Genomic DNA, 25,431 nt, shown 5'->3' with positions numbered 1-25,431 from the left:
GCGAATTTCTACTAATGAGATTTTTGTTGTTTTGCTATTGTTCTGCCTTGTTTTGGTAAGATTCTAATCTTTCTCTTTGTAATTGCCCTTTATTCATAACCATTCACTCCCTTAATCTATCATTCAGTAACATTTACATGCTATATGCTGGGGCTCCAGAGCCCAAGACTCTGAAACATTGTTTTCGATTTAGATTGCTTCTGTTTTTTACTATTGAACAACATGTGATATGGTATAATCATTAAAATAACTAAATACATAGAGACAGGTCACTTACAGCTAACCACTAACCTAGACCAAGGTCAGGAGGTACCTGTATTTCTAGAACACACACACTTACCCCATGGTACACGTATGGTACTTTAACATGGAAATCAGGTATTGCCATACTTAAGGGCTTGTACTTATGAAAAAGAACTGTTTACATGCCAAGAAAGGCATTCATATGATATAACTACATAGGTACCATCTAATTTTGCTATAAAACTACTATTGGGGACGTAGGGAACACCTGCGTCTGTAGGATATCTAACAGGCCTGTGTCATGCAGTCCAGGAAGGATGTGATTGGACACATGATGCTTGTTAATTGTGTTAAGAGGGCCCAACTTTCTTCTTTGGTACCAGATGAAGCATTATCCCTTACACAAACTAAGCCCAATTCCCAGGCAACAGGGGACCCCTCATGAGTGCTCAGGAGCAGTCCCCACATTCTTAGACCACCAGCTACACTGCCCAGACAGTACCCAGTGCCCAACCTGACATGGGCTGTTCCTTAGCAGGGAGCAAGGAGTTTTCAGCTTTTTATTACAGTGCCCAGAACATACCTCTCATATTTGTTCCATAAATATATACTAAATAAATCAACTCCATAGTTTTATTTTTTAAAATGTCCCATCACCGTAAAGTTTTTTAAGATAAAAATTATCAAATTCATATCAATACTTTTTTACTTAAATGTGAGCTTCGTTAACCTATTCACTTAGGAAAGTGATAAATGAAGAATCAAAAATTCACTGTAGGCATCATTATCCTAAAAAAAGGAGAAGTATTTGAAATAACCACACTGTGTGTTGTCCTTTTAATCGAGTGTGTGAATTTAGCTCTACCACCGGTCAGCATTTCAGAAGTCCTGGATACCTTTCTGGTGACCCCTGTGCTTACCCTACAAGGGCCCTCCACACCCCAACTCTTCCATAGAGAACAGCTGCTATGTAGAAATGGATGCCACAAATAGGGCTGAAAAACCATCGGAAACCATCTTGCTAGAGATAAGAATGTATAAAAGGCTACACCCAAGTCACTTCAAAAGGTTTCCTGAATAAAGTAGTATTTAAGAATACAGGTGGAGTTAGAACTTTCTTTCTGGTCAAATTCAGCAATACAAAAAAAATTGCTTTACAAAATGTGGAGAGCAATTGGACTGGATTATATTGCCCAGCTGGTTGTCCCTTCATCTAACAACACAGTGCAATGTGTTAATGCAGGCAACATACTGATGAACAAGAAAGATATTGATAACGTTCCCACCTCAAAGACCTCATAGACTAGAGGGGCGACAGACAAGCAAACAGTTGGAGGAGGAATGCCATGAGATGGGGAAGAAGGGGCACTTGAGCTAGACTGGGGAGATCAGGAATTCCTTTCAAGGGAATGCAAAAATCTGAGACCCAAAGAAGAGAGCAAGTGTCTGGGTTTGGACAGAGGGGAGGGGATGGTAACGCAGAGTAGGCTACAGGGGCAGTCAGGAATCAGATCACAAAGAAAATTCATCAAGGCTTAGTAGAATCAAGAGAGGACAAGTTACAGAGGTTTTAAGCCTTGGAGTAGTAATGTCTGATTGGTATGTGAGATGTATCATGATGGCTAAACACTAGAGAATGGATTAGGGAGAGAACCAGGGTTGAAAGTAAAGAAAAGAAGACCAGTGAGGAATGCATTACAATGATCCAGGATAAAGATAAGGGCCTGAATAACTGTAATGTCATAAAAATGGAAATGAGTTTTGGGGAAGCAGGGTGAATGGGGAGCTTTACACCTTCCCATTATCTCCATGATAAGTCACCTCCCTCCCCACCCCACTCCCAAAATAATCATCTAATTTGGCTGGCTATGCAAATGCAGGTATAGGATAAATCCTCTAATTCCTCATCTTCACATAGCTCACCTGGTTATGCCCCACCTACGTAAAAATGCTGGAGCCACCAGAAAGGGGACAAGAGCGTATTCTACAGAGAGGTGATCCACAGTATACAGTGGGACAAGGGACGGGGCATCCAGCAGAGTGCCTAGGCATGGGTGGATAGTGCGTGCAGTTCTCTCGGCTGGAGAACACAGCTAGAATGGTTAACAGTTCTCTCTCCACCAAAGAACTTCAGGGTCTCCTCTTTTTAGGCACATAGTAGGACTGAACGTCCTTGGTGGTATGGGTCCCTCATTTACTACCATGAGTGAAGACCCCTTGCCAAACCACAATACAGATAACTTGAGCAAGATGTGAATCTTTGCTGTTTTACACCACAGAGACTTGGGGTTGTTATAGCAGCATAACCTCATCCATCCTAACTGACTGAACTGGAGAAAGCCACATGTCTAGTAATAAGAGAAGAGATAGGTGTTTATGCTCTGTTTAAAAGACCTAGAAAAGCCACAGCCAGTGTGGTTCAGTTAATTGGGTGTCAATCCCCAAAACTGAAAGGTTGCTAGTTAAATTCCTGGTCATGTTTGTCTCCCTACCTTCCCCTTTTTCTAATATCAAAAATAAAATTAAAAGAAAAAAAAGGACCTAGAAAAAACAAAAGGTAGGATGACTAGATTAAACTGAAGGTTAGAAAATGGAGACTTTACTGGGTGGGATGAAGTAGGTTTATACTTGTGAGTACATGAAACAGAGTTTATTCTTGTATTATTATTTATTAATTATTGTATCGTTTTCCACAGGAGCTGTAAATCTACTTTTGCCCCACCTTACACTTACGGAGTACCTCCTCTGTGACTATGTCAGGAAACTGCTGTCGCACCAAACAATATGGAGAGGTTAAGAGTAATAACACCACAGTCAGACTGGGTTCACCTGGCTCCATGATTAATTAGCTGTGTAACTTTAGCAAAGTGACTTAATGTCTCTGAGTCTTAGTTTAATATATAGATATTAATCATATCTGCATATCTACCTTCTTATAAGGATTAAATAATTCATATTATCTCTGGTACATATGAGTACATATGAAATACTCAATCATTAGCCATTATTTATCTCATATATACATATACTTCAGATTCCTATATCCAGTATGTACAGAATATAACTTATAGTAATAATGGCTTATCCAAAGTAGAAAATGAAGATAATTTTAATGTATGTCCTAACAGAAACCCGATGATAAAAATGATACAGCAAAGCTAGAGCTGCATTTTAAATGTGGAATTCACTTTAATTTAAAAAAGTAGTAGTGACTTTGGTTTGGTCAATACAAAGGCAAAAGCATAATTACAAGGTTACCAATGTGAAAGAAAAGTGACCATTTTCTTCCACATGTCTTGCGTATTAAATTACAACCCTCAGCGGCAACCCAGCTGACATCAACCCGACGCAGCGATTATTCCAGCACGAAGAGCCACTTCCTCCTTCCTGCCCCACGTAACTGACACATACAGCCAGACAGCTGTTAACACAGTACAGTCCTCACCATGGATCACGGTGCGAGGTTCATTTTTCCTTTACAGGAGTAAGAAAAGTTAAGTGGCTATACATTTTTATATATGATGCCAGTCACTAATAGCGAACATGTTTTTGTACTCTCATAAGAGGAATTTGAAAATGTAACCAAGATGCCATATTATATACATGGTAAAAATATAGATTACAGCATAAGATTACTCGTGAAATATATTTCCTTTCTCCCACAAGTATTACAGTCCACCTGCAGGTAACTATTTTTTATAATCAAAATGTTTTCTTCTCTGTAAAAAAAAAACAAGAAAGTTACAAAGAAACAATATATTTTCAAATGCATCTCATGAAAAATGCTGTCTGAGAAACATATTTATTCAGAGTAATCATTAGCATATTCTTGGTATTGCTTTGATGCTCAAGGTTTTTTTTTTTTTTAACAAAAGGAATATTTCTCATGCCATATGTTTCTGATAAGAAGGTGAGATATCCTTGGTCCTAGAATCTCTAAGTGCAGACAAGCACAGCTGCACCCACAATATTCTGACATTCCAAATTACAGGTACGTAACATTTATTTCCTACGCCACCTTTAAATCAACGTTCATTGAATGCTCGAACGTCTCAAACACATGATTCTGAACTACAAAAGGAATGTATGTGTTCTCTTCCTCACAGCACTTTCTGGGCCAGCACTATTACAGTGATCGACCATCGATTTACTATTGCCAACACTAAGTAGGGTGATTTTCACGAGTGTCTAATGCCAACATATGCTGGACAGGACTCTTTCTTCTCCATGCATTCTGGCTCCCTGGAGCCCAAGGCAGACAGCTGTCATTTACATCCAGGCCGTCTGCTAACACTTTCTGTAATTCCCAAAAGGCTTCCCAGCCTATAATTAGACTTTCCAGCTGCCACTGCATACACTGCTGGGTGGAACTGAGTTTTCTGTTATAGCATTTCCTAAAAAGTGCTCTTAAAGATGGTACTTCTGGAATAACGTGGTTTGGAATTCAGTTTGGAGAGCAAATATGAATTCTTCAACCATTTGCCACGAACAGGTCTGTTTTACAAGGAAGGAGCTTTGCTTTAAGATGAACTCTGAGCCAACTACATGAGCCGAGAACTGAGACTAAGCATTAAAAATGGGGAAGTGCAAAAACAATACTAGAAACTTCCTAATTCAAATGTGCAGAGAACATCAGTACTGAACCAGTTACAACTACTCTCACAGCTTTTTACGTAATTCTCTTTCCAGGCACCATCACCAGGGCAAAGTGAAATGGCACAGCAAGAAGGAACTAGCAAAGCAGGCAAAAATCTCACCCTGTTTCAAAATCAAGGCCAACTGTGCCAGAAAAGATAGCGTGCGAGTCCAGGAAAACAAAGTAAGTAAGTAAAAGAGGAAGCAAGCAGTAAATTGGAGTAAGTCTTTAACACAAAGAGTCTGATTTTTAAGAAAATTAAACACTTTCCAGATGCAGAGCACCATCTACCACCCCTGGGATTCTAGTCCAAGTATTTCTGGAAACAAATGGCCGGAAGCAGATCTCAGCAGAGAAGGACCTGCTACCATTGCAGAGGGAGGCTGGGCATGGGTCATCCTCAACCTCAGGAAGTCATCGTTTCCCTGACTAGAAAAATGACAAAGTGAACCAAAACTTAAGTGCCCATGAAAAGTCAGCCACACTGAGAGCTGATAAGTGACCCAGGGCCCTCAGAAGGGCCAGATGCATTAACTAAAAAAGGTTCAGGTGCCGCACATGCTTCTGGTCTGTGGACCACACTCGGAGCCCGGGCCCGGGGTGCATACCAAACAATCTGTGCTCCTCCCGGGCAATGACACCTGCCACGACTGGAGACTACTGCGTTCAACTTGAAAGAACAAGATGACAACTAAGATCAAGGGCTCATCTATACTGTCGGTTTTGGAAATTGAAAACTTAAGAGGACATACTTGAAGGCAGTATGTATTGTTTTTAACCCTCACCTGAGAATGTTTTTATTTTTATTTTTTATAGATTTTATTTGTTTATCTTTAGAGAGGAAGGGAAGGAGAGAAACATCAATGTATGGTTGCCTCTCGCGAGTCCCCTGCTGGGAACTGGCCTGCAACCTAGGCATGTGCCCTGACTGGGAATCGAACTGCCATCATGTGGTTCGCAGGCCCGCATTCAATCCTCTGAGCTACACCAGCCAGGGCTACCGAGAATGTTTTTAAATTGACTTTAGAGAGAGATAAAGGGAGGAAGGGTGAGTGAGAGAGAGGGAGAGAGAGATGGATGTGAGAGAGAAACATCGGTCAGTTGCCTCCCATATGTGCACCCCGACCAGGAATCGAACCCCCAACCTAGGTACGTGCCCTGCTCCAGGATGGAACCCACATCCTTTTGGTGTACGGGACAACACTCCAGCCAACTGAGTGACCCGACCAGGGCTGAGGGCAATATTTAAGGAATGGATGTGAGGACTCTTCTAATTATTTATCTCTACCAAAGAAGCACTGGGGAATTGCCATTCCTCTTACTCTTCCACTGACCAGTGAGAGAATTTCTCAGGCCAGAGGTCACAGGTCAAGGAGAGACCAGAATGTCCATGCTGGTACCTGATATTATTAGTTGTTTCTCACATGACTTTTTTCAATAAACTGAAGTTCAGTCCTTTCAGTACAAAAAAAAACCCCCACATTTTGATGGAAATAATTGTGAGGGTGGCTTATATTTCCACAAGTCCTTACACCCAAGATGCTCAGCACCATGAACTTCCAGCATTCCCTGTTTCACAGCCCGTAGCTACCTTATCATACTGGGTAACAGTTGGTACAAATCTGAGGAATGTAAACTCACTGTAGTATTAGCCTAAGCAAAACAATTAAACAAATCTGATTTTTTTAACTCAGCAATAAAAGTTTATATATTTACACTATACATGTAGTGTAAACAGAGATAACTAAGAGTTGATTACGACATAAAATCTGCTGATGACAATAGTTAAAACCAGATTATGGTAAGTTACCAACTGCCAAGTAATTGTATTTCAAAATGCTACTTTCACAGTGGTTATTCAGAGCCCAAAACCCTACTTTCCATGGAAATGATGTCTTAAGTTACAATTAGGCTTCAAGGACTGGCCATAAAGTCTGAAACCAGAACGCAACACAACAACACTTCAGCATCACTACAGCCAATGAGACTCCTCGCAATGGGCTGAGATTAGCTGCGGGAGAGCAGGCTGCGTATGGCTCCAAAAACAAATAGGTCAGTTTGTGTTTTTCGGTTCATGGCTCTAATCATCAAACCTTTCAAGCAAAACTTGGCACAACCAGGCACCCAGTGCGTGAGTGAATGAATGAATAAATGAGAAGACGCACAGACTGCAGTCTGAGACCCTGAGAGGGTGGAGGTTTAGCACAACACCGTAGGAAGAAATACTCAAAGCAGGGCCAAGAAAGAGAAGAGGAGAAAGGGTCAGGTAGCAGTTGCTCCATTGGATGCTCTTGGAATGGCTTAAATGCACTTAAAAATGAACATGATTTTTAACATGAAAGTCTCCCTCTCACAGTGGGCCTCCACAGAGAACACTGTCAAGATTTTTGGTACTCCCTCAGGAATGTTCTAGGCATAGTGAAGCACGAATATGTGAACAAACTCCTCCCCTGTAAAACAGATGAGATGCAATGTATACACATGATTCTGCACCAGGATCCTTCCATCAGTACCACCAGGCACAGTCACCGCTGCCCGCCCTTCAGACACTTTCTCCTTCAGGAGTCCTGACACCAAACTCCTGGTACGCCCCTACCTCACTGGAGACACTGGATTCCTCAGAGCTCCATCATTACAGCTGTGCTCATCTTTACCTACACCCACATCCATTCTTTGAAAAGCCTAAGCAATCTCATGGCTCTAGACATGGTTGCCATCATCCCTTACCTGGATCACTGTACTGAGCTCCTAACTGGTCTCCCTGAGCCTCTTTTCTCCTCCCCCCAGAGTCTATTCTTTACGCATCTTCTAGAGCTCGTCTCCTGTAATATGAAATCAGGTCATGTATTCCTAGGCTAAGAAGCCCCCAATCACTCATTGCACCCAGAGAAGCCTACGTGGTAACACACGTGGCCCTGTTTCTTCTCTGGCCTCACTTCCAATTACTCTCCCTCTTGCTACTCCAGCCGCACTGGCCTCCTTGCTGTCCCTAAAGCCCCCAGGTGCATTTCCGCCTCACACTCTACACCAGAACGCACTTCCCACCCATCCCCACGGGCTCCCTGGCTTCCCTTCCAGGCCCTGCTCAGGGCACCTCTGTTCCTAAAGCCTTCTCTACCTGTCCAACCCACTCTCCCTCCTCCTCTTCCCTGCTTTATTTTGCTCCACAACATTTACCAGCTCCTCATGCTCTATAGTAATTTAGGGTTTACTTTCAGCTTGTCACCTCTAGAGTAGAGCCTTCAGGACTGTAAAGGCTTCTCTCTGCTTGTTCCCTGCTCCACCTCCAGTTTCCAGAACACAATGCCCAGCACTCAGTAAATATCTGTTGCATGAATTAACGAACAAGCAACATATTCTGAATACTTTTGCTTAACAGTTTCCTTATTAGATAGATACAATGATCTCCTCACATTAAACACTGACTGGCTGTCTGCTGTGAGGGTGTAAAAAACATCTATGCAATTGGTCCCCTCCTGATGGAATTTAGGTTTTTCCCATTTTTTATTACTTAGAAACAACCCTGCCACAAACATAGGTATTTGCAGATAAAAAGGAGCAAGTATTAAAATGAAAGATTTGAGCTTTTTCTTTTGATACAAGTAGTCCAAAGTTAAAAAGAATAAGCAGAAGCTCACTAAAAAGTGTCTGAACCCATTTGTTCGGCAAATTAGCAGGCAATCTGCTTGGCAGAGACGTCAGCTTGGATGTGTGTCAAGAGACACCCCGCAGTGAGTTATTACAATAAAATTACAGGGTTGATAAGAGAGAAAAATTGCAGGGAAACGACTCATGCTAAGCTGTGAAGGCAGGAAAACATGACTAAAACGACAACAAATCCTCAACAGTTGTTTTTTGGTGAAGCACAATCGCATCTCCTGCGAAGTCCGTCCCTGGGCCACAGGGCTGTGCGTGGCCCGTGCACAGGCAGAGGCAGACAGCACGCGGCCCGTGGTCGGCGAGGCAGCTCAGAACCGCCGGTGCGGTGGGGGCATCGCTCTGTGAGGCCCTGTCCTCCTCAGTCCTGTTCTCCTACCACCTGCTCTGTTATTCCAGAGTGTCCGTGTCATTTTCTATTTTTCTCCATTTCAAAAATTCTGAGGAAAACAGTTATCACCTGTCCCTGAGAACTGCTATAACTCAACAAATCAAGTGCCCGGTATGTTTTAGAGCAGAGGTTGGTTCCTCTGAACCGACTGAGTTATTTTTCCAAGAGAAGACACTGAGCCCATGAACTACTGGTGATCCCCCACTGTCATTTCCCTCGGGGGGCTGTACGGAGCAATGCTGGGACCTCGTAAGTTGGAGGACACCCTTGCCAATGTCTCCTCCTAAGTCACTTAGGACCTCTGCCAGAGGTGATGTTGGGATCATCTTACATTCAGCTGTGAGGTCTGTGCAACACATGGGGCAGTCTGCTTTTCCTTGGAAAGGATTTACCTTCTTTTCCCTGAAGTTGAAGTAGATTCAGCTCAGTAACAGCTGAAACTGTTTTCTCTAGTAGTTAGTTAGTGACCTGGACTTTACACTGTTCAGTTTCACTGTGATCTGTGATGTAGAGAGCACTGCATAAATGCTGGTGAGTACCAACCAATCCAAACCTAAAACATCTGTGTAGAGCAAAGCAGCACATACGGCTCAGGAATGGGATTGTTCTGTCTTCTGGGGCAAGTCCAGGATTTGTCCTGGGTACCTTGATGCATTTCCTGTTTTACAGCTGGACTTCATAATACACTGACTAATAACAATTCATAGCAATGTACAATGCTTCAAAGGTATCAAATGAGAGATGCCCCCAAAAGAAATATGATTCAAATCAAGAAGAAAATAAGGCCAAATAAACTAGGTCAGTGGATTTATTTCTGAGTTGTGTAAGTTGGACATGTTTCTGAGTCACAGAGTATTAATCCAGAAGAGACAATCAAGCTGCCTTCTCATGATAAAGGAAGGGAGCCAGGTCAGGGCAAGAAAGCACCTTCCCGTGAATTAGAAATGGCTTGGTTAGAAAATGCCAAAGTATAATTATATGAAGGTCTGTCCAGGAAGTATACAGCCATGTAACATGAAAAATAGGGACATTTATTGAAGAACATACAAGAAACATTGTACATAGGACAATGACGCCTCACTCCCCTTCAAAGCAAGCATCTTGGGACCTCACCCTGTTCTCCCAATTGCCATCAGCTCCTCCATCATGTTTTCCTGAATCTCATCAATGGTCTGCAATCTCTTCCCTTTCAAAGGTGATTTTAGTTTTGGGAAAAGCCAGAAGTCACAGGGCACCAGATCTGGGCTGTAGAGGGGGCAGTCACCTGGGTGATCTGATGTTTCACCAAAAATCTCTGTATAAGACATGATACATGAACCTGTATATTGTCGTGATAAAGCTGCCAATCATCAGCTGCCCAGAGCTGCAGCCTTCTGAATCATCTAAATAGTTTCTGCAGAGGAATGTTCAAGCTTAATGCGAAATATGATGCCTATTTGTTGCTCTAATCACTCAGTCATTTTGAATGTGATGGCCACACAGCACACATGCTCACTCAATGGCATCTACCACCCCAATGACTAGTACAGTGAAATCATCATTGTTCACACATGTGCATTCCAGTCCACTCTTCTTGGCTGCCAGGTTACATCGATATTGTGCAAACAATTCTTGTTATATTAACAATGGCTGGACTTTTTCCAGACAGACCTTCATATATATCCCGTATGAATATTATTTTGTTACTTAAGTTATTGCCAATCAAATAAAAATGACAGATAAACTGTTCCTCCACTTACAGTATCTTCCAAGAATTTAAACCCAATTTTTCCATGATCAAAATGCTATTTAAAGCATATCTGAAAATGCACATATGGCATATGATTAATAATAAGGCAGGGTGTAGCACTTTAAATTAGCCTTTCCCTAACAATGTTACATAGAATAACACTCTTACTGACATCCACTACTTGGGGGAACAAAATTGGAAAATGCTGAACTAATTAACTTTGGTTTTATTTCTTTTCTAGGTCACATCACTCATGTACCCCTTCCTCACCTCCCCCCCCAAAAAAATATAAAGCCCAAACTTCCACTCAGGATTTATAGAACAGGGATAATATGTACCTGGTCTATAAATGTGTTGTAGACTTAGAGATAACGGAAGATCAGACTAGAATATAAGATACATGGGCAGAGATTTTCTGTGTTTTCTTCACTGTTGGGTAGAAAAGTGTCTGGCACATCATAGGTAATCAAGAAATATTTGGTGAATAAGTGAATGAATATAAATGACTAACTCAGCTGGCACTCAAAATATTATTGTGATTAACTTGATCATAAAATACTGAAATAGTGACAACTAGTCTCAACATCAGCCATATAAAATATATAATATTAACAGTTAAAATTTTTACCTGTTAATATTAGCAAGAACGTAACTAAACACTACCAAACAATGAGCCTCAGGAGGTTCTTTACAAGTAAAAGGGTTATCTTTGTAGAACAGAAATATCTATTCCTTTGATGCCAAATAGATGTTTACAGTTACACTACAGTAATAATAAAACAAATGACTATTTGTAGACATAACGGTGGTCCAGATGAAAGAAGGTATTTGTCATGCAAGGTATACACAATAAACTATCTTTCAGAGACTGTATGCATTTCATTTTTTTGTACTCAGCTTCAAAAATATACAAGTGCAGTCATCAATCAGCCTTCGATGTAAAATTTCATTAGAGTTCAAACCTTCAGAGTGCACACCTACTCCTCAACTTTTGATTCAAATCTTCAAACAATAAATTCATAACAAAGCAAAACAGCAGATACAAAATAACAGACATGTTTCCCATTTTACAATGTACCATAAATCACATTATGCAGACTATGTATTTTTTATTCTTTGTTTTTACTTGACATTTTTGTAAATGTGCTTTTCTAATCAGAAAATTATAAGCATTACATCTATATGAGACATTTCCTATAGATGTCTCCTTATAAGATGTCAAATGCACTATGTTAATAAACTAGTTGTTAAGCAAAAGGAGAAAGTGCATGTGAGCTGACTTGCTGGGGGTGTTTGCATGCAGGTTCCACGCCAGCTTCTTCTGACACTTTTCCTCCCTTCAGGTGCAATTATGTTGGACTTGGTCCAGGGCAGTGATGAGGAATCATACAGCAATAACATTTATCTTGCTGAACCTTTTTAAGAAGGACTGTCCAAAATCATGGGGTTTTTTGGTTATAAAAATCGTTTAAAACAAAAGATTTTAAAATATGTATATACCTTTGCAATGCCCTATAAATAGATATTTAAGTATGTATTTTAAAAATATGATTTAGCTCTAGCTAGTGTGGCTCAGTAGATTGATTCTCGTCCTGGGAATCAAAAGGTCACCAGTTCAATTCCCAGTCAGGGCATATGCCTGGGTTGCAAGCCAGGTCCCTGGTTGGTGGTGATGTGCGAGAGACAACCAACTGATGTTTCTCTTGCACACTGATGTTTCTCTCCCTCTCTTTGTCCCTCCATTCCCTTCTCCCTGAAAATAAATAACTAAAATCTTTACAAAATAAACATGATTCATATGGATAATATATATATTTCTAAAATAATAATTTAATTCTCACAACAAATTAATGAAGTGGGTATTATTATTATTATTATTATTTCCAATTGAAGAAATTGAAGCACAGAGAGGTTATGCTTAACTTTCTTCTCATACAGTGTTTGGCTGGGATCTTTACTATATTATTATACTGCTAACAGCTCTTTTTGTACTATCTTTAATTAACAAATAGAAACAAAAATATTTTTGGCCATTTTCAAAATATGAACAAAAAACATTCTGGCCATTTCCATTGGTCATTTGCAGCTCCAGAGGCCTCAGGGATTCTGCTTTGTTAAAACATAATCTTATCTCTCTTGTTGACATCATGCTTTCTGAGCTGAGCAAGAAGGTCACATTCTTCAGCCTCAATCACTGAGACACTGAAGGCCACCTTTCTTCTATCCACAGGGAAGAGTCCGGGGGAGGATGCTGAGTCGGCCTGGATCCCATGCCCAGGAACGCAGGAGCACATGTGGCAAGGTCTGGACCACCTGCCTCCCATTTACCCAGGGAGCGGGTAGCCCATGCTGAGAGCCCCAGATAATCACAAGAAAAAAGGGAGGAGCACTCTCCAAAGCAATGGAGAGGAGGCACTGGTCAGGCACAATAAAGTTCATGCTGTGAGGTCAACTGTCTAGCTTATTTCACTTCTTCACTTTTATCCATCCATTTCAGGAAACCCAGTTTTAACAGATGTGTCCTATTTCATTTCATTTAATTACAGTGATATGCAAAAGTGAGAGTAGTCAAGCAGCAAAACTCCCCTGTTCTATACCCTTTCTTACACGTTACCCTGCTGGGCCCAAGAAGAGCAGGGCCTGAAAGCCCAGGGTGTGTTCACACTGACAGTCTGCACGTGAGACCCAGACAACCAAAGCAACGAGCAGTTTACCCAAGAGGGACGCCACGGCCCAGGAAACTTTCACACAGACTGGGCACTGCCCTGTGCAGTGGCATTTTGAAATCAACTCTATAGAGTCTTAGTAATATTAATAATCATCCTGACAGTAACACAATGAGGTCAAGTTTACTACAATTCCCATTTTGGATTTACTCATGCACATAAACTTCACATAAACCCAGTGAGGCTACTATTATCAGCCATACTTTACAAGCAAAGAAAAAGTGACTAAGCTGGGACTGAATGTAGAGACTGTATAACATAGGAAGATAATTTATTGCATATGACAAATCTGATCTAAAACTTCCACACTGATTATAATACATATAAATATTATATACATACTATAGTTATACTATATATACTTACTAATGATACAGAAATTATGTATATACTAATAATACAAAACATATGAAATATATATCTTCATAGAACTTAAAGATCTCAGGAGAATGATTTTAGAGAGCACAGGCCTGTTAAGCCTGCTGTTTTTAGAGACTACCTAAGTGACAGCGTCTCTACTACCCAACCAACTTCCCTTCATCAGGCAGCTGCACTAAAATCGTTGCAGTGTCCTCAGTACCCCCTCCAAGAAAAATACCTTCTTTAGGAGAAACAGTCCATGCATATTTAATGCTTATGGGGATTGTAATGATGTTGGTATTTCTACTGAAATGTTTTTCATCCTCATCCTCTTTTTGGGATCAGATAAAAGAATGCCAAGAAATAAGACAGCTCTATCAGGCAATTCCATTTCACTAGAAAGCCCAAAAAACAATTATCTGTGTCATTAGAGTCTTTAAAAGGAGCTTTAAAACATCAACTTTGCTGAGCAGGGCCTGAGACAGGATCCTGACTGCTCACCCTGAAGAATGTAATAGCTTCAAAGTGAGTAATGGCTGTTGTCAGACATCCTGAACTCGGTGACTGTAGAAACAGATGGGTCCAAAGAGGTGGACACCGGTCTGTCTCGGTAAAGCTACGCACGAGGACCACCCATTGAAGGGGTTCACCAGGAAGGAGTCTGAAGGACGCACATCCCCAATCTTCAGTTATTAGAAAACTTCTAGGCCGATATCTTCTTTACCACTCAAGTCAACTCCCCCTTATCGAGCAGGCACATTCAATTTGTCACACTGATTTCAGAGCCTCATCCAAGGATAAGTCACTATTAGCACAACATGAAAAGCATATATAGTGACTACAAATAAATTTAACATGAAAAGAGACCATTTAATTTGACCAAGGACTTCTGAGTACCGGGAGCTACATAAAGCGAAATTCTGAATCTCTACCCTCTGAAAGTCTAGGCGTGATTGATACTCAGATTTACAGAAAAAATTAATTTCCTACCAATTTTCTTTTTGGGTAAGAAATTCTTCAAACTAAGCTATGAATGATAGTTCCAATAGGTAAACACAAATATCTATTTTTATACCTATAATTTTCCATGGTAGTCCAAATGAAAAATTATCATTCGTTTTTCATTACAATGCATGACTAATCAAAACCTCTTATCTACTTGGTGTTCAAGAGCTCAGAATTAAAAACCAACCTCACTAAATACAAAAGGTGAAAATGAGAGGCATGCAAATTATTTTCCAAATTATAAGACAATGGAATATTCATTGGTATGGAAAAAAATGCTGTTTACCTTAGCCTGCTAAAATTAGAAAAAATAGGGCAGGCCAGATGGTATATCTGGGGTGGTATTTACAATGTGTAGGTGTTAATTCTGGGGGAGGGGGACAATTACTATAATGAGCATGAAGCATCCACGGTCCAAGTTAATTGAGAATGACTGGAAGCCAACGGTCACCCTGGGAAGCATGGCTGACCGGACCGCTCAGTGCAGTAAGGTTTCGGTCCATCCCACACACCAAATCCTTTGTGTCCCAAGCAGCTCCTGCAGGCCATCCAGGCAAGCTCTTATCTTCCCATTAGAAGACTCACTTTTTAAGGTTGTACAATTCAAAATTAAATCACTTCTAAAAAAACTATGTCCACTGAATAAAAATGTAAAGGATTCCACAGAATTTTTGTTCCTAAGTTCACAAAACTGTTTCATGATACATTTTAAATAACTCCATTTAAATACTTACTGAGCACCTGTTATGTGCCTAGCACTGTTCTAAGAACTGGAGTCTATGGCAGTGAACAAAAGAGATAAAAGTCCCGTCCTCACAAAGCTGATATTCTGGTTGGGGGAGATGTGCAGCAAACATACTGTAAACAAGTAAAATATGTAGTGATATGAAAAACTGAAGGCAAGGAAGGGAAACAGGGAGGGTTCGGGTGAGAGGTGGTGGGGCCGTCTGCGCAAGGAGCAAGCTGTGACAGTGCGGTGGGGAGAATGTCCCAGGCCCAGGGGACGGCCAGTGTCATGTCTCGGAGGTGGAAGCATGACCCTGTTCAAGGATGGGTAAGGAAGTCATGAACCTGGGTTAAAGCACCCAGTCTTACTAATAAGAAATATACTATGGCATAGGACAGACATAAATACGATAGACAAATATAATGCTGAATAAAAAAAGCAAGCTGCAGAAGGATATATAGAGCCATTTAAAGTTTCCTGAACATTAAAAATAATACCAGAGACTTAGTGATATAGAAATAGTGATTTGAAAAGGAATAAAGAAACTTTGTGGTTATGATAAACACAAATTCAGAAGAGTAGCAACTTCTGGGGGGCAGTACAGTTGTGGAGAACTTGGGAAAACTGAGCCATTTGGGGGAACGTTCATTATTTAAGATGGATCTTGGGTACACAGGTATTCAACTTTTTTGTGTGCATCAGAAATACTTTGTGAAATTGTTTTAAAAAGTCCTCAACTCTACCTCAGCATTCTCTGATTTCTTGGTTAACCATCCGTGGGGAATTCTGGTGCTTGTCTCTGAGCAATGGCCAAGACAACACCACTATTTCTGTTCCACTGTGATCAAGAATGTTTTACCACCGGTAGCATCGTTTCTGTTATCATGAGGAAAAAGGGAGCAAGTTAAGGGAATAAAGAAGCTGACATCCCTTCTCTGGCACCCTGAAACTACACACTAGAGCCTTCATGGTCTGCATAAAAAATATGACAAATCTTTGCTTAGCACTTTCATCTAAGCTGCCTGTCACAATTTTATTTTTAAAATTTATTTATTTATTTATCTTTAGAGGGGAAGGGAAAGAGAGAGGGAGAGAAATATCAATGCATGGTTGCCTCTCCTACATCCCCTGCCAGGACCTGGCCTGCAACCCAGGCATGTGCCCTGACTGGGGATCGAACCGCAATCCTTTGGTTCACAGGCCCGAGCTCAATCCACTGAGCTACACCAGCCAGGGCTGCCTGTCACAATTTTAAATACAGTCCCTTATCTACATAGGAGGTAGGTATTTTTTAGCAATACCACCTTTGCTTCTCAATGTACTTTTTAGAAAAAGAGAACACTATGGATAAAATGAACATTTCATACCAGACCCAGCCTTCTGGTTTTCCCATGAGCATTCAGGCACCCCAGCTGTGCAGCTGTGCACCAGCTCTCCCACTGCCTTACTTTCCTCTCACTCCTCCACCCACCACATCTGCTCCATCCTCGGGATGCCCTGGGCAGGGGTGAAAGGAAAGCTCGGATGCAGAAGAACCTGTGCGCAACAGGGGAACTCAGTGCTATTATTCTCTGCACTCCTCACTGAGAGGTCACTAACAGCATCCCAAACCTGTGCACCAGGCACAGTATCACCTGGAAGCTTGGTTGCTCTGGTCACTGCTCCTTTACGAAACACATTTTATCTCCCGTTCTCCCCTTCTACTTTTCTCCACTGCAGATTCCCCTCACCCTCCCTCTCTCTAGGAACTCATCTTCCACAGCTTTAGTGACCATCTTATATTAAGTTTTCTGAACATTAAAAACAATACCATGTCTTGATTTATCTGGCTTGCAGACTCCTGCGTGAAGGCTCCTGGACATCTCTCTCCAGGTGTCCAGGCAAGACCCTCGAGCTGAGCTCCCACGCTCTGCAGCACCTTCGGCAAACCCGCCATTCCGGGCCTCCCAGGTGGATGCGAACTCAGAGGCAGTAAGTGGAGCCATTTCCCCTCTCCCTCACCTCCCAATTCCAACACATCACCAAGCCTCAAACTGCCACCTCCTAACATTATTCAAATGGTTCATTTCCCTCCGTGTCTACTACCACTTTGTAGTTCAGAACACCCTTAATTCTCCCTGGACAGTAATATAGCTACTGGCTATTGAGTATTTACTATACGCAAAGGACTTATCCACAGGTCTGCTGAAATGATTGCTATGTTGTGAAGTGTGGCAAGTTTTACTTCATAGAAAAAAATAAAGTTAAGGTTAAGCATTTCCTACAAAGTTAGGCTTTCTTGGAGTTAGAATTTATTAATAAGCTTATTGAGTCATTTATCCACTCAAAAAATGACCAGATAACAGTAATTTTAATAACTGATATACCGTGTCTTAAAAAGTAAATTCCCCACATTACTACAGAAGCCACAGTAACTTTCTTAAAAATCACATTTGACCATGCCATCCAATGAGGCAGAGCTCCTCATTGGCTCCACATCACCCCTCAGGATGACATGGTGCTCAGGGCTCTGAACTCTGACCTCAGCTGCGTGTAAGGCTCGCCTCATTGTCTCCCGACTGCCCCTGCATGCCGTTGGCTCCTTAGCCAGATGCAATTTCTTTCAACTCCCTGAAGTGGCCAAGCTCCTTTCCCTTTGGCCTTTGTGCATGCTCTTGCCTCCTCTAGACTCCATCAGGCCCTCCCCCTCCTCCAACATGTGCTGACTCTAGGTCATCGTTTCAGTCTCAGGTGGGACCTCTGAGACCACACACCCCAGGCTCTGGGTGGGAAAGTTCCCTCTGTGACCATTTAGTGCCCCAACTCCCTTACCACAGCACATGTCACACAGGCCAAGCACGCAATTACTTAGCCGTGCGCCCTGGGTGACAGGGAGCCCCACGAGAGTGGGCACTCCTGTTTACGGTGTTCACCTTGCTGTCACCAGTACCTGCACAACGCTGGCACTCCTTAAGTACTCCAGACATACTCCATTCAGAGAATAAAGGACAGAAGAGTGGGAGTAGAGCATGAAAGAAACCAAAAACGTCCTCCTGACCCTAAATGTTTGCCATCTCAACTCTCTAACAGTACTGTCGAGTATTACCATATACATCTTCACAGCTTCAAGAGTGCTTTCCCAACACAACCATTCTGCAGCAAAGAGAAAGGGGCTGTTCTGCACATCTACATGCGAGTTTATGTCTCCGAGAGGTTCAGGAGACTTATTGTAGTCAAGTCACAAGTAATAAATTCATGGATTTGAACACATCTCTCCTGCACGTCCTTGAGATACTTCAAAAAAAGGGTTGGGACACAAAATTCTGAATTCTGGGTAACGACAGTTGCAGTTCTATGGGTTGGGATCAGAGGCAGATGCAGGTTTTGTGAGCACCGACCGAAGCCTTTGCCATTTGGGAACCTTCTCTAAGAAAAAGATTATAAAATTATAAATTCAAGTTTAAATACAAGCTTCGTTAGTTCATGGTAAGTCCACATCAGGAAGTGTGACAGTAAGAGAAATTAAACAAGAAAGGAGAGGACATCTATTCTAAGTAAAAACAGTATCACCAGAAAGATAAGGTACAAGAGAGTTGGCAATAGTAGAGGCTACTTATTCAGTGGTTAACATGGGTCCACTGCAAAGCAGGGCACTAGGCCAAAGGCACAAAGGTGATTAAAGACGCAGCCTCTACCCGTGACTACTTGCAATCTACGAGTGATGTCACGCTTGCAGAGAAGGGATACAGACAAGAAGGAAGGACTCAGTAAAACATTACACATACCCAAAGGACAATATCTAAAGCAGCCCTCTACACACGTGGTCACTGTGGCCTGGTCCTGCTTCAGAACACACAACACCACCTGATATTGTATTTGTTTCTACGTTCGTCACCTGCCCCCTGCTTAAAAGACGGGGTCCAGGAGAGCAGAGACCTGGCTTGTCCTATTCATTGCTATACTCCTGGCACCCAGCAAGGTACCAGGGTCACAAGCATTCCACAAGTGTTTGTGGAATAAACAGATAAATAGAGGAAGCAATAAACAAAGAAATAGAATGTTACAAAAGTTCAAAGTCTCATGCTTGGCACATTGTTACCAGTTGCCTGAAGATGGTTAAATAACTCATGTGTCTTGGCATTCTCTGTCATAACAGGGACATACTGTCAGAAAAGCTTCTTCAGACCCTGTATTGCAACTGTAGCACCAAGGACCAGACGCCCCCTCTAGAATCTCCTTTGGATCCTAAGAAATTGAAGCAATTTAACTGTGCATGACAAATGATTTTGGTTTGGTTTTATTGCCCCTACATGGGGCTTACGTGACATGTGGAACCTTCTTTGACTTAAGACTTTTTTCTGTGGTCACATAGAAAAAAATGTTAACGCACAGATTTCATAATGTATTCTGACCATTTACATTTTACATAACACTAAAAATAGTACCATCTATAAAGAAAACAAAGCCTTTAATCATTTTAAGTTTCAGCACTATAAGCGGAGAACTTATATTTGGGTCTACAAGACCCAAATAGCTCGGTACGATTTGATCAGCAGGATGACATTTCCTCACAGAAGCATCTCCTCTCCACTACCGCAATTTACTCCCTCTTTCTGTTATCAATCATAATGAAAGGAAACCAACTTCACCAGAAGATGTATTAGGAGCCATGCACTTTCACTCAGATTCTCATTTAATACTCCTAACCATTATGCTACGTAATTACTATCACTCCTATTTAGTAGGTAATAAAGCTGTCCCTTAATCCTACTTCCTTTACCTTTTAAATGTTACAAAATTTCCTAGGGCCACAGAAGTGGTAAGTAATGAACCAGCCATAATGAAACCAGGTTTTTCTCAGTCCAAGGTCAGGACACATTCCTTTATGCTACAGAGTCTTTCGTAAATCACTACTCTTTATTTACAGCAAATTATCTTTACAAATTAAATATGAGTAAGACAATAGCTAGAAAGCTGAGAAGCCATTAAGATGAGATCCCTTAAGGCAGCACATCTCAAAACCTGGTCCAGGGACCACCTGTACCAAAAGCCACTGAGGAGCTTGTTGCACATATGATGCCTCACCCCAACTTCAGACCTAGTAAATGAGAGCCGTGGAGGAGTCCCTAGAAACTGCTTTTTAATAATTCCCCAGCTGATTCTGCCTCATATGAAAATTTGAAAAACATGGTGGCAACTGTTTGCAAATCTCTACCATTGTTATTTGGGGTTTCGAAATTGACAAAATTCTGTATTCTCACTGAGGGTCATCTTTGGATTATGCAGTTTGTGATAGAATGTCATAAATAAGAATTTATCTTTGGGAGTGCATAATTCCTCCATAGGTCCCTAAGTACAAGCAAAGCAGGCAAACAACATTATCGGCTGAAATGAGAAAACATGCACTGTGGGCCTGCTCTCACTGCACATGGCTCCAGAATTCTCTGAACACGTAGGTCTCATTTCGACCTTGTGGGTGGCACCATCCTCACCACCGCAGATGGGGGACCTCGTCCAGAGAAATGGAGTAACCTGCCCAAAGTCACCTAGCTGAAGGTTGGCAGATGTTCACCTTCTTCAATTCATATTGTCTTTATCCTGCAAAACACTCCTCCCCATGAATGATTGCTATCTAGACTTTAAAAATCGGGGGGGGGGGGACTTTCCACATGTCTGGAGCAAACAAATTAATCAGTCTCTGATTTTCCAACCCTATACTTAGTCCACCAAGAGTATTCCTCTTCAAGTTAAAAAAAAGTCATCACCCGAGAGCATAATATTATGGGATAAAGCAGACAAAAATCAAGGATTCTCTGTACAGAAATTACCAAACTGTCTACTTCCTCTGCACAACGAGCAACTCTAGACACAAGCTGCACAAAAGCAAGCAACGCACCAGCCCTTCCTTGGGCTCAGACTCCACCGTGGCCTGACCTGGGAGCAGTCCAGGAGCACCGTTCCAGGGAGCACCGCCTTAGGATCATAAAGTTACTTTCCTCAATTCTGTGAACACAGGGGAAATGAACCGGATTTCAAGAAAACCTGAGATCAGTCAAAACCACGTGTTGACCAATGACATAACCAAGTGGCCCATGTACCCATGCGGAGGGAATCTGCATGGAATGGTGAACTGACTTGTTAACTCTCTACTGCGGAGGACAAAGGAAGGGTTCAGAATTGAGAACATGACCAAGGGAGGCCTAACTTCTTCCATTTCTGGGAATCCCATGCTCCCACACCTCCCAGACTATCCCATGTTTCGAAGTGTCTTGACGCTGAATTCATACAGGCTGTGGCGTCCAGTTCCATACAGGCTGTGGCGTCTGCTGCCCTATGGGGCATGCCGGGACACGTGCCTGTGGGAAGACAGGGGGCACCCGGGACCCTCACAGTGGGGCTGTGCTACAGGAGGTCAGCCTCCTGTGAGGAGACTGCATTAAAGCTTAAATCTGGAAACCAAGCAATATATGGCCACAGGTTGACTGCCTTAGTCTGTTAAAATAGAATATTCACACACATGAGTGAGAGGTACACAATCGTTATTGGAGAGTTTAAGTTTGCTTATTGTCCTACTTCGCCGCAGCCCTCTGATGTGTATGCTGTAGGACCACGATGAGAAGTGCAGGCAGTAAGTATCGGGAGGGAGAGGGCTGCATGACAAGGTTTCCGATAATCACTACCGTTAAGGTAATGATCCTTCACCAGCGCTGTACAGGACCCAGAGAGAATATCGCCCATTAAAAATAACAATGTAGATACAAATGTGCATTCATGAAAAGGCTTCCCAGGACATACTGTTACATAAAAAATGGTTACATATCAATATTTAAGCTAAAGGTCTATTCATGTAAAGTATTATGTACCTATGTATGAATCTATACATACATATAATGGAGCTACTATTTTTTTTTAAGATTTTATTTATTTATTTTTTTAGAAAGAGGGGAAAGGAGGTAGAAAGAGAGGGAGAAAAATATCAGTGGGTGGTATCCTCTCACACACCCCCAACTGGGAATCTGGCCCACGACCCAGGCATGTGCCCTGACTGGGAAGCACAATGATTCCCTTTGGTTCACAGCCCACGCTCGATCCACTGAGTCACACCAGCCAGAGCAAGCTACTGCTATTTAATAGGCACTATGATATATATATATATATATTCAGTGCTTTGCATGTTTCATATCCTTAAGTCCTCAAAGCCTTGAGATGTAAGCATTATGGCTAGTTTATAAATAAGCAAACAGACTCAGGGAAGTTAAGAGTCTTGACCCAATCACATAGCTATTAAACAGTGAGCCTGGGAACCCAGCTCAGGTCTGTCTGATCCTAAGACTCACTACAGGACATTATACATTCAGAAAGGTAGTTTAAAAAGGATATTTGCCAAAAGTGTTAACAGTAGCTATCCCTAGGTAAGATTTCTTTTTTCGGTATTGTTAGAATATATTGCAGAGCAGGCATTCATTATTCTTAGTATCTGAAATAACAAAGATGTTTTAATTGGAAGGATAAATATGACTGAAAAGTCTCTCCTTCTGTATATCTCAACCTACCCCAAACAGTCCAAAGGACAGTAATATGCAATCTTCAACTAAATATGACCACGAAAAAATATATATGTAAGTTGCCAAAATATCCCTTCATCTCACATACAATACAAAACCCTTCCACAATCAGGCCCCACATTCTCTCCTTAGACTCACCTCCTGCTGCTCCCTATGATTAAGATTATATTCCAATTGAGCGCAACCCATGAACCGAAGGGTCACTAGTTCGACTCCCAGTCAACGCACATGCCTGGGTTGCAGGCCAGGTCCCCCATGGGGGTGACCTGAGAGGCAACCACACATTGATGTTTCTCTGCCTCTCTTTCTCCTTCCCTTCCCCTCTCTCTAAAAATAAATAATATCTTTAAAAATAAATAGATAGATAAAAGATTATATTCCAGCTGAATTTAGGCCTCTTGACTTCTGGAATGTCTTCTTAATGACTAATCTCCATCAAAGTCCAACCATCTTCCAAGGACCACAATGGAAAAGTCAAGATGGAAAAATGAAGATTGCTTAATAGACTTTTTCTATTGAGGGATGCACATAAGAAACATAATACATGAACTGGGCCATGTAAATAAACAATGAACATTATAAAGCATTTCTGAAAACTGTTCATAGCCGGGTGAGAAAATCTATTTCACAAAATTCATGAAATCACTAACTGCAAGTGATAATATGCTGTGTAATGCTCTACCAAGTAAGCTATGCCTTATAACTTAGAATTATTATTTTCTAATTCTTTAAAGAACTCTCTTACATTTATTTAGGTTTGTTTATTCTTTTAGATACATTTATGCATATGTAAAGAAAACCGAACAAAATGAAGTAGCCAAAATAATACTAAAAATTCTTCATAAGGTCCAAATCTAACTCTTGAACTGCATACCAACTGTTATAACTGCTTTTATACAATACCATCTTCTGTGTTTCTTCACTGATAATGCACTATTTCTTATGAGTGCTCCATTACTGTCCCCAAGATTTCCTTCCAATTAGCTGACACCTAATTCTCCACTTTTTGATGCACGCTCCCAATCAATAAAGTTGCCAGCGATCTCTCTGCTACATGGCTGAAAGTGATTGTAAGACATATCCCAATTTTAGACATGTTAAAATGTGAAAAAAGTATTTATTTTAGGAATAATAGAAGTTCTTAAAATAACTTTTAAAACACACCACAAAAACCCCGTTTGAGAATGTAAACACTATATACAGGGTCAGACAGAAGTAGCGTCTGCTTGAGTGTGGTTGGTAAGGTAATAATATGAATGCAAAAATTTATAGTTTTGATTTGAACATTTCACCTAAAATGTCATATGGTGTGCTTGAGTGTGATATTGTTATGTTACAAAATTACATGCTTATGACTTTGTAACAGAAGATTTTGTAGTAAAAAGGGGCGTTAATTGTGCCAGACCCTATGTATCTCCAAAGAAAAGAGGTCTACAACAACACATTTTCCCCTTTTTAGTTCAACATCAGGAGCAATATCATCATCTAGCCCTAACTCATCTTCAGCTTTGGTCACACTGCGGTCTGATCCCCCTCCTCCTCTGAGTAGTGCCTCTGCACTGACGTCCTCCATGACAGCAATTATTGTCCAACTGGCGGGAGGGAAGGAGGTACCCTGCAGAGCTCCCTTCAAAAAGCCGTTCTTTTTTTCTCTTGGTACCTGCAGCATTCTCTTCTCTGATGTGGTAAAACCTTCAGAACCTACCTAATCTGACCTATGGACAGAGTAGCAAGCTTGTAATGAAGAGTCATTAAAAATAATGACTACATACATGAGTCCAGTACTTCTCATTCTTCAATAAAGCAGCAAGGCTTTTGAAGACTTTTCAAATGTTTGTTTTTTTGTAGTGAAGGGTAAGTCACTTAAAGGCCTCATTTTTTATTCAATTCCTTAAATATTTACTCAATGCTGTGTTTAGACCTGTACATGGTTTGGGGGTGAAACTCCAAGAGAAGCAGGCTCCTACTCACATCAAGCAATCACTCAGTGTAACTGGAGAGAAAAACAAACACATGAGGCAGTTTAAATAGCATGTCTAGTTTGTTTTCTAGATCTAATACAGACCTTTCTGCTGCTTTTTCTTTTTTTTTTAAGTTTGTAAGAAAGGGCTATAAGAACAATGTATCAGAATGTCAGCAATCTAAAAATTAAGTTGTCAGCTTTTACTCTGTACTGCAAATTACAAAATAATTGGGGGCTTGGTGCTAATAGAAGCTTACGATTCTAAAGTGTGCCATTTAAGCAATCATGGCAAGGTCTAAAAATGCAGTACCGAAGACATTTCAACCAACCCTTCCACAGTTCTGGTACCTAATTTCAACTTCTCTTTTCATGCCTTTTTTTTTTTTTTTTGCCTTCCCTTTGGTTTGGAAATGTATTCTGGAACAGTTACACAATTAAGTAAGAACTGCA

The 25,431-nt window shown here is 41.2% G+C and overlaps 1 protein-coding gene across 2 annotated transcripts in view; it reads right to left on the bottom strand.

Annotated features, from left to right (window-relative positions):
• The window catches only part of EPB41L3 (erythrocyte membrane protein band 4.1 like 3), a 149,622-nt gene that overhangs the window by 119,892 nt on the left and 4,299 nt on the right, over positions 1–25,431 (bottom strand). The gene's annotated exons all lie outside the window — the stretch shown is intronic.

The sequence above is a fragment of the Artibeus jamaicensis genome, unplaced genomic scaffold (assembly GCF_021234435.1).
Source record: "Artibeus jamaicensis isolate MK-2021 breed Jamaican fruit bat unplaced genomic scaffold, CSHL_Jam_final contig_354, whole genome shotgun sequence".
In the NCBI taxonomy this organism is placed as follows: Eukaryota; Metazoa; Chordata; class Mammalia; order Chiroptera; family Phyllostomidae; genus Artibeus; species Artibeus jamaicensis.
This window is presented reverse-complemented; position numbering and strand designations above follow the sequence as displayed.